This window comes from Schistocerca piceifrons, chromosome 5, assembly GCF_021461385.2.
Source record: "Schistocerca piceifrons isolate TAMUIC-IGC-003096 chromosome 5, iqSchPice1.1, whole genome shotgun sequence".
NCBI lineage: Eukaryota > Metazoa > Arthropoda > Insecta > Orthoptera > Acrididae > Schistocerca > Schistocerca piceifrons.
The window spans coordinates 193,307,748-193,323,446 of record NC_060142.1 but is presented as its reverse complement, the minus strand read 5'-3'; positions in this window follow the sequence as shown (position 1 = coordinate 193,323,446).

Genomic DNA, 15,699 nt, shown 5'->3' with positions numbered 1-15,699 from the left:
AGTTCGTGTTCATTTTTGTGACGACGAACTTACAGACGTCGATTCTTCAATTTCGTGGTTGGTTCATTCGGGCAGGGGACCAAACAGCGAGGTCATCGGCCCCATCGGATTAGGGAAGGATGGCGAGTGAAGTCAGCCGTGCCCTTTCAAAGGAACCGTCTCGGCATTTGCCTGAAGCAATTTAGGGAAATCACGGAAAATATAAATCAGGATTGCCGGATGCGGGTTTGAACCGTCGTCCTCCCAAACCCGGACCTACTGTACTAATCAATGCGCCACCTCACTCGGTTCCAATTTCCTGAGGGTAGCGCAATAGATCGTTGCACTTAGGAGAGGACATCAAACAGAATAACCACTTCAGAATCCCTGAAGACAGACGCCATAACTTTACCGGCTGATGGCGCGTCTTTGACCGTCTTCTCCGGAGCAAATGTGGTGTGGCGTCACTCCATGTATTGCCGTTTTGTTTCCCGTTCCAAGTGACGACAGTTCGACAAAAAATTGTCACGATCCGCCTCGTAACGCACAAGCTATTCCTCACAGATGGTTCCCCGTTGCTCTTGATGGTCTTCTGCTAAGCGGCGAGGAGCCCAGCTGACGTACACTTTTCATTACCCCAAATGGTGATCGAGTATACCAGTAATACCAAAAGATACGTCCAGCTGAGCAGCGATGTATTTCATTGCGGTCCGTCGATAACCTCGTATGAGAATGTCCACACGTTACACCACTACGGAGTCACAGCTGCAGGCCGTGGTGGCCGAGCGGCTCAAAACTCTTCAGTCCGGAACCACGCGACTGCTACGATCGCAGGTTCAAATCCTGCTTCGGGCATGGATGTGTATGATGTCCTTAGGTTAGTTAGGTTTAAGTAGTCCTAAGTTCCAGGGTACTGATGATCTGAGATGTTAAGTCCCATAGTGCTCAGAGCCATTTCTTTAACTCAATTTCGTCTAGTCAGCTATTATTAATCACGTTTATGCCAACATTACTCTCAGTAATGGAATTAATTTTAAACGCTCGTGTACCTCTAATCGATCTACTACTGGAAACTCATTGCACTATTTTCTAGTACGTTGTTACTCACTTTCTACTACACCCAGTACACTTAAGATTGTATCACACTATTCCATGCCCGTTTATCATACTCAAAAGACGTGTCTCAGGGACCTTAGTGTTTCACTGGTTGGATGGCCGCTCGCAGCCCCCGCCTACGTTCGGTCACCGCGTCACACGTGCTGCCTCCATCCGTCTCGCCCACGCCTTCCCCACCTCCTACATGTCCATGCTGTTTCGCACCTGTGCTTCGTCTAGCCAACCGCTCTCCCTCATGTAGATTATGACGCGCTTCCAAATACCGTCAATAAACACCCCCAGGTGCCTGCATCTGAATGGTTAACAACGCGTTCAGGCGTTACCCTCCCTACAAATTCTGGAGAAACCAGCATTTGGTTAGGCCCTTGCAATCCCCTTTCCCACGTCCTCTAGATCGCCAGTTTTTCCCAGTGGCAGGAGACTTATCTCCTGACCCTGGCGTGCTTTCCCGGCTACCTGTTAGAGTGTATGATTTACCTGGACTCGTCAAACCAACATACAATGCCAGCGAAAATTGTCAGCGCGCCAGTGTTGCTTATTTGCGAGCTTCGCAGGGCAGTGGCTGCCCATCCCATTTCTATTACCAACACTGAGGTGACGGAAGTCATGAGCACCTCCTAATACAGTGTCGGAGCTCCTTTCGCCCAGCGTAGTGTAGCTACTCGTCAAGACATGGACTCAAAAAATCGCTCGAAGTCCACTGAAGAAATATGGAGCCATACCTTCCCTACAGCCGTGCATAATTGTGAAAGTTTTGTCGGTTCGGGATATTGAGTACAGGCTGATCTCTCGATTATGCCTTACAAATGTTCGATGGGATTCATGTCGCGGTGCCAAATCACTCGCCTGAGTCCAGAATGTTCTTCAAACCAGTCACGGACAACTGTTGTCCGGCGACAAGGTGCCTTGAAATCCATAAAAATTCTATCGCTGTTTGGGAACTTGAAGCGCATGAATGGCTGAAAATTGTCTACAAGTAGCAAAAGTTAACCATTTCCCGTCAATGACCCATTCAGTTTGATCATAGGACGCAGTGCATTCCACGTAAACACAACCCACACCATTATGAAGCCACCACCAGCTTGCACATTGCCTTATTGACAGCTTGAGTCCATGGTTTCGTGGGGTCTCCACCTCCCTTGAACCTTTTGTCGGCACTTACCAACTACAGTCGGGGTTCAAATGACCAGGCCATGGTTTTCCAGTCGTCGAGGGTTTAACCGATATGCTCTAGAGCCCAGGAGACGCGCTGCAGGCAGTGTTGTGCTTTTAGAACACTCGCATCTGTCATTTGCTGCTGTAGCCCTTTAACGCCAAATTTAGCCGCAGCTTCCCAACGGATATGTTCGTCGTACTTCCCACATTGATTTAAGCGGTTGTTTTACGCATTGTTGCTTGTCTGTTAGCACCGACAACTCCACGCAATCGCCACTGCTCTCGGTCGTTAAGTGAAGGCCTTCAGCCACTGCGTTGCCCATGATGACAGGTAATGCCTGAAATTTGGTATTCTCGGCACTCTCTTGACACTGTAGTTTTCGGAATATTGAATTCTCTCACTATTTCCGAAACGAATGTCCCGTGCTTCTAAAGTCCAACTACTAGTCAGCGTTCAAAGTCTGTTAATTTACGTCGTGCGACCATAATCACGTCGGAAACTTTTCACATGAATCACCTGAGTACAAATGATGGCTTCGGCGATGCACTGCCCATTTATACCTTGTCTACGCGATCTACAGAAAACGGCTCTGAGCACTATGGGACTTAACATCTATGGTCATCAGTCCCCTAGAACTTACAACTACTTAAACCTAACTAACCTAAGGACATCACACAACACCCAGCCATCACGAGGTAGAGAAAATCCCTGACCCCGCCGGGAATCGAACCCGGGAACCCGGGCGTGGGAAGCGAGAACGCTACCGCACGGCCACGAGATGCGGGCCGCGATCTACAGCCATTTGTGTATATGAATATCGTCAACCCATGACTTTGTCACCTCAGCGTACTTATTCAACTTAATCTCTAATTCACACCAATTGCTTCCTGTCGAATTCCAAAAGCGCCAGTTAATGCCAGTTAATTCTTCGCCCTTATGACGACACTGTCTCACAGAAATCCCTACGAGTATTACAATCACCTTTATAAAACTAAGTAGGGAGCCAAAGATCTGTTCCCAGGAGAGAGCGTGATAAAATGTTTATGGAAATGTTACCCACAGGGATCCATATGCGACCCAGCGTACCAAGATATAGAATTCAAACATAATTAGGAGGTTACAGGACAATGAGGCGTATGCAGGTATATAACATTAAGATTCTTCCGAAATAGTAACGTCTATCACTACATCTTGCACCTAAAAAGACGACCAACGCTTTGCAAAATGATAACAGGTTTAGAGATCCACACCTGAAAATACGTAACAGTTGCATGCAAAGGGAGTCTCGCAGTGAGTCTGTCACCAGACCCAATCTGTCATTTTAAATTAACGGCAGAGTTTTAGCGTGCTCTCGGAAGGGGCGAGCAAGAGAGGTGGTAATTCAAAGGATAATACAATTACATAAGCTTGACGTAACTCTGAAACGAGATAGCCTGAGAAAACTAAATTATTATAGCTCTTTTATTACAGCCTACAGGCGCACTCTTTCCACAAAGCTAATCGGTTTCGTTCCGTTACACAAAATCTTCGGAGCAACTCTAACTAAAGAGCAACGCATCAGTATCAAGTACTATTCAAATCGTCTATACATTCCTAAGCTAGTAACTCGTGGAGGCTGTTTAATGCACATGTGAATGGGAGCCTTGCAGCTACCGTTTACCTGAAGATGTTCTGTAATTCAACGAAAGCAAGTAGACATATCACGTTTGTAAAACTATTGATCGAGTGAAGAGTGTGACAATAAACTGAAAGAACAGATATTACAGGATGAGGTTCGGGAATTCAGTTGCAGACTTCCTGCATTATATGACAAATAAGTTGCTACGCATTCTGTTAAAGTGAAGATAGCTACTGCAATATTGCTGACAGAAAAAAACTACGCCAGTTAATGAATGAATCAGACTCTGTAGATAGAAGAATCAAGCGAAATTAAACAACTGAACTATATGATGTATACAAGAATATTCAGGACTAAGCGAAGCAAAATGTGCGCAGCTCCAAAATCGGGTGTTACCACTTAGTTGTTTACATTTAGTTGTTTACAACGAGTCGAATAACGCAGTGCTGTAGAGAAAGTGCATAGGAAAGGCAAAATATAATTCTGGTTTTAAAGCCTTTGGAGAAAAATTAAGTGGCTTTTTTTCCACACCAGTCAGCTTCCAAGTTTCAATAAATTATGTCGCAAGAAAGCATCTACACAGATTATTTTTGTTTTATAACGTGTTGCTACACGTACAGTACATGAAGCAAGCACGAAAATCTTCTGAGGCAGCTGGTAATGATACGGTGACCATAGGTACGATTATTGTTCCAGATTTCACAGACATCTTCTGTCTTTGATGTTAGTGATACAGATCTTAATGACTGCAAGCGAAAAATAATTCGACCAGTACCCAGAAATGATAACTCAAAATTATATGGTCTCTAAAGGCGGATAATGCCTTGGAGTACATTGTTCGTGGACAGCTGAAGAATTGCTTTAAAACTTGCAACACGCACGACATGCTACCTTTGTTAGTCAGGCTTCAGAAAACACCATATTACAGCAGCTGCAGTAATCCAAGAGACTAATGACATCGCTCATAAAATGGAAAACTTGAAGCGACCATTTTAACTCTTCCAGATGCCCGCAAGGCTTTTGATGGTGTTAATTTCGATAAAATACTCACTAAAATGAAACACCTGAATTTCTTAAGTAGTGTAATAATTTGGTTCGACACCTGCGATAAAAATTGATGTCAGCAGGTCATCTATGGTTCTGAGAAGTTGTCATGTGAAGATGTACACCCTGGAATCCCCTAAGGATCAGTGCGTCGTCGATTGCTTTTCTTGCTGCATATTATTACTATTTCAACTATGCTTTATTCCTGTGAATACCATTTATATGCTGACAACGTCAAATTGTATCTTACAGCCAATCATAAGAACATTGTTGTTGAAGTATCATACACGTCATATTTCTCCATCTCCTTATCCATTTCGCCGGTGCGACCCTGAAACAAAGTACCCTGTTAAACCCGACTGTAAACAGATGTTAGCAAGTACCCTCCATTTCCCTCATGATTATCAAAATTTTATCTCCTAACTAAACTTAAGAATGAAATAGAATTGTCTTTTAACACTTTCATTTTTAAAATTACAAAAGTCAAATGATACGTACTTTTTCTACATCTTTCATTAAATCTCGAATTAATGAATCGATCAGACAGTTGGTACTCCTTATTTATCATTGTATCACGAATGATAATTACAATTCCTTCACAGAAAAGAATGCTAACTATTTGCATTGAGGGTAGGTTCTTGTTACATGACATACTTCCTCTGCACCGCTCCTTACCCTACCAGAATTTGCTTCACCCACACCTTGCATCCCCATTTACAATCAATAAACCTAAAATGTGTACACCTTACTTACTGTTTGTGAATGACTTGATTGCTGGTCTTCTTACTTCTGAGATGACAGGAACTGAGAGACTTTAGGCTGCTAGTGATTTCTGTCTCACCACTGCTACTGACAACAGGGTCCTGCAACACTTTAGTAGGCATTACGTAGTTACTATCGTGTTGTGCTGTCAACTAGCTGAGAAAACTACGTAGAACTCGGAGAAGGCATTTTCATAACATATTTCAGCGTATGTGACGAATATGTCATTGATCCATCGCTCACAGTACGTGTGTAATAAATGAATGTGTGAGAAAGATGTTCGCCATATTTTCGTTTCTTACGCTCTAACTTCTGGCCTGTAATTGAAGAAGTGTCATGATGATCTCTCCATTGCCAAAAGATTCCGGAATAGTCCCCCATTCGGATCTCCGGGAGGGGACTGCTAAGGGGGAGGTTACCATGAGAAAAAGATTGAATAATCAACGAAAGGATAACGTTCTACGAGTCGGGGCGTGGAATGTCAGAAGCTTGAAAGTGGTAGGGAAACTAGAAAATCTGAAAAGGGAAATGCAAAGGCTCAATCTAGATATAGTAGTGGTCAGTGAAGTGAAGTGGAAGGAAGACAAGGATTTCTGGTCAGATGAGTATCGGGTAATATCAACAGCAGCAGAAAATGGTATAACAGGAGTAGGATTCGCTATGAATAGGAAGGTAGGGCAGAGGGTGTGTTACTGTGAACAGTTCAGTGACCGGGTTGCTCTAATCAGAATCGACAGAAGACCAACACCGATAACGATAGTTCAGGTATACATGCCGACGTCGCAAGCTGAAGATGAACAGACAGAGAAAGTGTATGAGGATATTGAAAGGGTAATTCAGTATGTAAAGGGGGACGAAAATCTAATAGTCATGGGCGACTGGAATGCAGTTGTAGGGGAAGGAGTAGAAGAAAAGGTTACAGGAGAATATGGGCTTGGGACAAGGAATGAAAGTGGAGAAAGACTAATTGAGTTCTGTAACAAGTTTCAGCTAATAATAGCGAATACCCTGTTCAAGAATCACAAGAGGAGGAGGTATACTTGGAAAAGGCCGGGAGATACGGGAAGATTTCAATTAGATTACATCATGGTCAGACAGAGATTCCGAAATCAGATACTGGATTGTAAAGCGTACCCAGGAGCAGATATACACTCAGATCACAATATAGTAGTGATGAAGAGTAGGCTGAAGTTCAAGACATTAGTCAGGAAGAATCAATACGCAAAGAAGTGGGATACGGAAGTACTAAGGAATGACGAGATACGTTTGAAGTTCTCTAACGCTATAGATACAGCAATAAGGAATAGCGCAGTAGGCAGTTCAGTTGAAGAGGAATGGACATCTCTAAAAAGGGCCATCACAGAAGTTGGGAAGGAAAACATAGGTACAAAGAAGGTAGCTGCGAAGAAACCATGGGTAACAGAAGAAATACTTCAGTTGATTAATGAAAGGAGGGAGTACAAACATGTCCCGGGAAAATCAGGAATACAGAAATACAAGTCGCTGAGGAATGAAATAAATAGGAAGAGCAGGGAAGCTAGGACGAAATGGCTGCAGGAAAAATGTGAAGACATCGAAAAACATATGATTGTCGGAAGGACAGACTCAGCATACAGGAAAGTCAAAACAACCTTTGGTGACATTAAAAGCAACGGTGGTAACATTAAGAGTGCAACGGGAATTCCACTACTAAATGCAGAGGAGAGAGCAGATAGGTGGAAAGAATACATTGAAAGCCTCTATGAGGGTGAAGATTTGTCTGATGTGATAGAAGAAGAAACAGGAGTCGATTTACAAGAGATAGGGGATCCAGTATTAGAATCGGATTTTAAAAGAGCTTTGGAGGACTTACGGTCAAATAAGGCAGTAGGGATAGATAACATTCCATAAGAATTTCTAAAATCATTGGGGGAAGTGGCAACAAAACGACTATTCACGTTGGTGTGTAGAATATATGAGTCTGGCGATATACCATCTGACTTTCGGAAAAGCATCATCCACACAATTCCGAAGACGGCAAGAGCTGACAAGTGCGAGAATTATCGCACAATCAGCTTAACAGCTCATGCATCGAAGCTGCTTACAAGAATAATATACAGAAGAATGGAAAAGAAAATTGAGAATGCGCTAGGTGACGATCAGTTTGGCTGTAGGAAAAGTAAAGGGACGAGAGAGGCAATTCTGACGTTACGGCTAATAATGGAAGCAAGGCTAAAGAAAATTCAAGACACTTTCATAGGATTTGTCAACCTATATATAAAATGGTGCAAGCTGTTCGAGATTCTGAAAAAAGTGGGGTAAGCTATAGGGAGAGACGGGTCATATACAATATGTACAACAACCAAGAGGGAATAATAAGAGTGGACGATCAAGAACGAAGTGCTTGTTTTAAGAAGGGTGTAAGACAAGGCTGTAGCCTTTCGCCCCTACTCTTCAATCTGTACATCGAGGAAGCAATGATGGAAATAGAAGAAAGGTTCAGGAGTGGAATTAAAATACAAGGTGAAAGGATATCAATGATACGATTCGGTGATGACATTGCTATCCTGAGTCAAAGTGAAGAAGAATTAAATGATCTGCTGAGCGGAATGAACAGTCTAATGAGTACACAGTATGGTTTGAGAGTAAATCGGAGAAAGGCGAAGGTAATGAGAAGTAGTAGAAATGAGAACAGCGAGAAACTTAACATCAGGATTGATGGTCACGAAGTCAATGAAGTTAAGGAATTCTGCTACCTAGGCAGTAAAATAACCAATGACGGACGGAGCAAGGAGGACATCAAAAGCAGACTCGCTATAGCAAAAAAGGCATTTCTGACCAAGAGAAGTCTACTAATATCAAATACCGGCCTTAATTTGAGGAAGAAATTTCTGAGGATGTACGTCTGGAGTACAGCATTGTATGGTAGTGAAACATGGACTGTGGGAAAACCGTAACAGAAGAGAATCGAAGCATTTGAGATGTGGTTCTATAGACGAATGTTGAAAATTACGTGGACTGATAAGGTAAGGAATGAGGAGGTTCTACGCAGAATCGGAGAGGAAAAGAATGTGTGGAAAACACTGATAAGGAGAAGGGACAGGATGATAGGACATCTGCTAAGACATGAAGGAATGACTTCCATGGTACTAGAGGGAGCTGTAGAGGGCAAAAACTGTAGAGGAAGACAGAGACTGGAATACGTCAAGGAAATAATTGAGGACATAGGTTGCAAGTGCTACTCTGTGATGAAGAGGTTAGCAAAGGAAAGGAATTCGTGGCGGGCCGCATCAAACCAGTCAGTAGACTGATGACCAAAAAAAAAAAAACTTCCACCACACTGTGTCAGGACTGACTGCTAGTATTTGGAAAAAAATAATTCGTGATAACGTATGTAATCAGTTAATTACAGAATTTTTGTATAGCCACCTCGGCTGCATAAAATAGTTTTCAAGTTGACCATGGTTTCGACAAAACTAAAGCGGTCTTCATCATGTAACGAGAATTATACCTATAATAATTTTTTTTTATAAATTTATATAAATTAATAATAGCAATGTGTTGAATTTCTTTTTCGATTCTTTTCGTGTCATGTTAAAGAAACTGTGAGCAACTTTTGAAACGAATATTATTATTTATGTTAGATTTCAAATAATGTGGTAATCAAAGGAAAGTGTATTTGATGTTAAAACTATTGTAAGATGTGAAAATTGTAATTTATACACTTGGTCCATACGTAGGTAATGCATTAGGATATGTGTAGTAGAAAACCTGTGGTGAATACCCTACCTGTAGGGGAGCGGGAAAAGGTGGAGGCAAGCGAGGCGGGAAAACGCACACTGGCGCGTTTCGGCACAACGGGCTCAGTAACACACAGTGGGAGGCGAGCACCAGTCGGAAGTACACGTACTGTACCGAGGAGGCTACCCAGGAAAAGCGAATTCCATTGAGCCTCGGATGAACCGATTCCGACGACTACTTGGCATGGCTATATTCTGAGGCACAAAATTGGAAAAATTACGACGCTACGAAGATGGAAAGTGCCGATATTGTGTGAGCCTTAGCCGTGCTTGTATGTGTGCCGTGCTGCCCGCTATCTCGCTGCCCGCCATCCGCCGCACCGACTTGCACAGGTCAAACATTTATTTCATCTTTAGAAGTGTATCTGTGTGGACCAGTGTCGAAACTGTTTCTAACGGTTCAATAATAACGTGACTTTTACCAGAATTGCTTTAGCCATGACTTATCCTGATCACTGACCTAGATAGGATCCTTACCTCATATTGTGCAATCCGAGTATCCTGAACTGAAAGTTTAATGTTAGTGTTAATGAAAATTATCAGCAGATTAATCTATGCCATAAAGGGATCTAAAGTTCTGTGTGTTGTTGCAAATGTTGGTAAAGAACAAAAGATTTTTTTTGAATTAAGTTAGCGATGTTATTTAATTAATTTCAGACAGAAATAATGACAGTTAAATTATTCAGAAGTAAGACAAAAGGGTAGTTATCCATAGATTGGTAATTTTGAGTGTTAATTTGCCTTCAGTACTTAACAGTTTCAGTATAACGACTATAACAGTTTCAGGCCCCCCCCCCCCCCTTCTCTTGTCCATTCTTTCAAACCTTGAAATGTGTTGATCAGATTTGACCAGTAAAGCTAAATTCTATATTAATCCTAAATGTATTAGTGTTTTTCCATCATTCATAGTGATATTGTGTGTGTACTTTCAAGATTGTCGACGCTAGGGCAATCTATGCCCGATTTCAGTCCGCTCAACATACAAAATGCAGTTAGTAGTAATCATTACTGTGTGGTGTTGTGTAAATGTAGCTCGTCCAAATTAATACAAAAAGAGAAAACTTTAGTTCAGTGGATTTTTCGGGTTCCAAACTTTGCCATTTAACGCATCATTACTACGTGTTACTATGCTTGTACATGCACCCACTTGTACAAGGAAAAACTCACTAATTGCCTAAGTAGGCTGGCGACCGAATTGTTAATTATAGGTAGCACCTACTGTGTGTACTTCTTGTCCATGCGAAAGAGCAATTATACTTTACATTTACCTGATGCATCACTGTAGTTATTGACTGAGAATAAGTCCGATCTTGCTCCTATTAGGTACACGCGGTCAACTAATGTACTAAAATCCTTGTTTATAAGGTGAAGCCCGTGAACTTATTACAGTACAGGCTTTATATAGCTAACCTACGTCCGAGTAGGACGGTAGTGTTACTAGTGGCTTCCCGGTGACAGGACATCCATCTGTTGTCGGTTACAAATTAATGTAAATACCGAACAGTGGATGTTCAGTGGCACGAATTGCAATAAGAGTCAGTAAAATAAACTGCAGTGTGAGTCAAGTATAATAGTGTGGTGTAGTTGGCATTTAGTATGGACAGAAACGTAGACGGGGTAGATGCGCCAAGCGAAATGGAGAATACGGCTGGCAGTAGCCGGAGTTTACGCGGCCAGATAACAGATGGCGTTAGCGAAAGACAGTTGGCGTACATACAATACCACGAACATGTCAATGAACAGATTGAAAGGTTGAGATCGCCTCGGACACAGCAAGGGACAAAACAGGAAGCAGAGGGTGACTTTGTAGATGATAGTGGGTATGTGAATGAATCCACTGACATGTTTGAGTCTCCACAGATAAAGAAAGAACCGAAAGAAGCTTTTGAAGTAGGATCGGAAGACACCGATTCCGTAGAACAAAACAGCGTGAAAATTTTAAGCATAAACGATTTATTTGAACAATTAACCAAACAAATTTCAGGGCAGAGTGAGCAGATCAAAACACAGAATGAGCAGCTTAAAACACACGTTGACGAGCAGCTCAAAACACAGGGACACCAGCTCAAAACACACGTTAACGAGCAACTCAAAACACAGGTGGATCAAATTAAAGCACAGGTCGAAGGACAGGGAATTAAAATTAGTAAACAGATAGAACAGGTAGAACAAAAAGTGGGTAATTTAAGTTCTGTGGTAAATACTCTGAAATTTGAAATTGATGTTATTAACAAAAATATGGATACTATGCAGGAGGAAATTGGAAACATTAATAGTAGATTTGATGTTGAAATTCTCAACATTCAAGAGAAAGTAGAACCTCTGGTGGAAACTAAGGTAGACGAAAAAGTTTTCGGTCTTAAAACTGAGGTCGTAAACAAATGTCAACATGGGATATCGCAATTGAAAAAGGTAGTTTTGGACACTGAAAGTGATTTAAGTAAAAAAGTAACCGAATGTGTTCACAATTGTGAACAAAATACTACGAAAATTCAAGGCAAAATTTTCGATCTGGAGAGCAAAATTAAAGATAGGCCTGGTGTTGTCTGTAATGGCACACCAATTACGAAGCTGTTAGAAGGCGAGGAACGCTTCGATCCAGCCAAGAAACATAACGGGTGGCATCCGTTAGATTTTATTAAAAATTGCGAGAGAGTATTTCCTGAGCACTTGTCTGATCAGGAAAAGATAAACGTTGTAATTAGCGCCTTAGCGGGTGATGCTAAGCGCTGGGGAATAAATTTAAATACCGAACAAATGACGTTCGAAGAATTTAGGCAAAGATTTACGGAAGAATATTGGTCTGAACAAAAGCAGGACCGTTTATGGCGGGAGTTCATCATGTCCAAACAGCATGATAACAGGGGCAGGAACTCTTTGAAAGATTTCTGCGAGTATTGGTACCGGAAATTAACGCATTTAAGAGGTCGAAGATCAGATTCAGAAATTATCTGGGAGTTATATAAAAAACTTCCAGAAGATTCAAAGAGGTATGTAGGAAGCAATCATAGCAGCTTCCAAGCATTTCTCGAAAGAGTCGAAGACGAAGATCATTGGCGCGAAAGTCGTGCCAATTATCAAAAATTTGGTAACCATACTAACCGACGCCATGACGAACGAAACGATGGCGATGGATTTCGCGTCAATGTAATACAAAGAGGCAGAGGAAGAGGCAGAGGAAATAATCCAGGTCGCGGTAGAGGGTATACCGCGCAAAACAATAACGACGTGGGAAACTAATTTCCGCGAACGTTGCGGGCCAAACGGAAGCGGACAATACATACCGGCCCCGATTCAAGGAAAGATACCGGACCGACCGTAATGTAATAAGACAGGCTAGGGACGAGCATGGAATGCCGCGACGTGTTGTGGCGAAACAAGCGTCAGGTGCGAGCCAGAATGAATCATCGCTGCCGCACAGAGCGCTACATGTTAACAGGCGAGTGGAGCATCAGAGGGCAACGGCCCAGCCTAGCAGAACACCTGTTCGGAAAGAAGCCGCTAGCAATACGGCAGCAGTAGATACGAACATAGCCGTCAGAGCTAAAGAAAATTTTACGAGTGATAATTCCGTGGCAAAGGAAACAATAATTGAAACTGTGAATACACAGAGAGGTGCAGTTAGCAGTGTTTGCAATGAGATAAAAGGCGAGGATGAACTAGCAGGAGTAACTGATTGGCGTGTGCAGATCGATAATCTGTACAAGGGCCTAAAGCAATGTGAGTGGGAGGATTTTAAGAAGGAGTATGAGGCGAAGAAATTAGTTGGTGGAAAGAGAGATAGTAGGCACGTCCATGAAGTGACGTGGCCCAAATTTGAAGAGGGGAGAATAAATAGCGCCGCGCAAAGTACGCGTGCTGCCGATAGGAGGAAGGTTAATGATAGGAAGGATTTGGAGAATGAAATCCTCAGCATTGACGAAGAAATAACTTCTGCTAACAGTCCGCCAATAGTACAAGTTGCTACCGAGAGGCACCGTGGAGAAGGGGTAGATGATTACCTGAAAGTAATTAAAGTCCACGAGGATTACACCGGATATGAAGTCACAGTGAATGTGAATAAAGCTGAGGATGAGGCCGTTTTGCCAAAAGAGGAGATTGAATTAAAATCTAAGCCTGACGACAATACAGAGGAAGAACTTAGTGCCTGTCTCAGAAAAGCTTTTATGTTAGAACCTGAAAGCGATCCGGAATGGTCGGATTCCGACGATAGTTCAGATGATGAAAGATACACAAATACAGACGAAAATGAATGTACTAACTCTCCCTATTGTGCAAAAGTAGCGTACTTAAGTGAATCTGATGTTGAGGAAAAGAGTAGTGATGACTCTAGTGAAGATGAATTTTCAGGTGTAAAGGAAAATGAATATACTTTTACTGAAAGAGGGTATGAGAAAATCAGTGAAAATAATAGGGATGCAGTTAATTGCGATATTGTACCTAAGGATGAAGGAACTTCAAACCAAAATCCAGACGTTGAAACAGAACAAAGAAAGAAAGAACCACCGGACGACTCAGGGTTTATTTCGCGAAGAGTTCAGGTAATCAATAACTTTGAACTTCCGGAACCCAAGAAACCGCCAGATATATGTGAAGTGAATGTTAAAAGCATATCTTGGGACGATGTTATTGTCGACCCGGATTTGCTCAAGGAAGACCACGGTAATGAAAAACATTCGACGGTTAAACAAACTATAATACCAATTGAAATTTATAACGTGGAATTGCAAGTACTTCTTGATACTGGGTCTCAGATAAGTGCAATTTCTCAGTCATTTTTCGAACATATTTGTGATAAGCCTGGGCTAGTAATTATGTCAGTGACAGGTGTAAAAATTGTTGGTGCAACTGGTAAGGCTAGCAAGCCGGTAAAGAACCAGATTTTGGTTGAATTTAGTATAAAAGGACAAAACTTTGAACATGATTTCTTGGTTGTGCCAGACTTGAGTACTGAAATGATTTTGGGGATAGATTGGTTGGATAAAGAAAAGGTTATTATTGACTGTAGCCAGGGAGTGATCAAAATAAATAGTACATTTAGGAATTTGGAATTAAATTTTGAGGAAAGTGGGAAAGTGTTTGATTCAGAAGTCGATTCTTTGTTGTTAGAGATCGACCAAGGGAATGATGGGTTGACAAACAAGTACGAGGTGCACCATGTCAAGAGAATATTAAATGAGAGTGACGAGCAGGGGCAGGAATTTAAGGGAATGGTGGATAATTTAGAGGGAATATCTCCCGTACAGAAAGCAGAATTACTTGAAATTTTAGATAGTAACCGCCCCGTATTTTCGGACAAACCTGGCCTAGCTAAGAATTTTGAATACCAGATTGAGACCATAGAGCATAAACCTTTCTTCGTAAGACCGTTTTCGATACCCATATCAAAGAGGCAGGCTGTTCAAGTGGAAATAGATAAAATGATAGAGTGGGGGGTAATCGAACGAAGTAGCAGCGAGTATAATAGTCCCCTTATCATAGTGAACAAAAGGGATGGGGGAGTGAGAGTAGTTATCGACGCCAGGACTTTGAACAAAATTGTAAAGAAGGAAATAGACAGACCTGAAAATCTGGACGAAATGCTCCTAAAATTTTATAACGTGAAGTATTTAACCAGTCTGGATATGACAGCCGGATACTGGCAAATCCCATTAAGTAAAGAATCCCGTAAATATACCGCTTTTCTATTCGCCGGGAAATGCTATCAGTATAAAGTAGTGCCGTTTGGGCTTAGCACTTCTGTGGCAGTATTTATTAGGGCACTGGACTTTGTGTTAGGGAGAGAACTGAGTTCCCGGCTAACCATTTATGTAGACGATTTACTGATTGCTACAGAAGCATGGCAAGAGCATTGCGAGTTGTTGCGGAAAGTTTTTGTTGCTCTACAAGCAGGGGGCATGACGCTTAAGTGGAAGAAATGTGAATTTGTGAAATCGGAAATAAAGTTTCTGGGGCACATTATTACCACAAACGGCATTGGCAAGGATCCGGAAAAGTTAAGTGCAATATCAGGATGTCCGGCTCCTAGAAATAGAAAACAGTTGAAAGCCTTTTTAGGTTTATGTGGGTTCTATAGAAAGTTCGTCAAGGGGCAAGTTTTTAATAGTCCTCATCTGAATAATTTACTTAAGAAAAATAGTGCTTTTGTGTGGACTGAAGGGTGCATGAGAGATTTTGAAAAATTGAAGAACGAACTTTTGAATGACAATATTTTGAATCACCCCATACTATCAGAACCTTTCCAT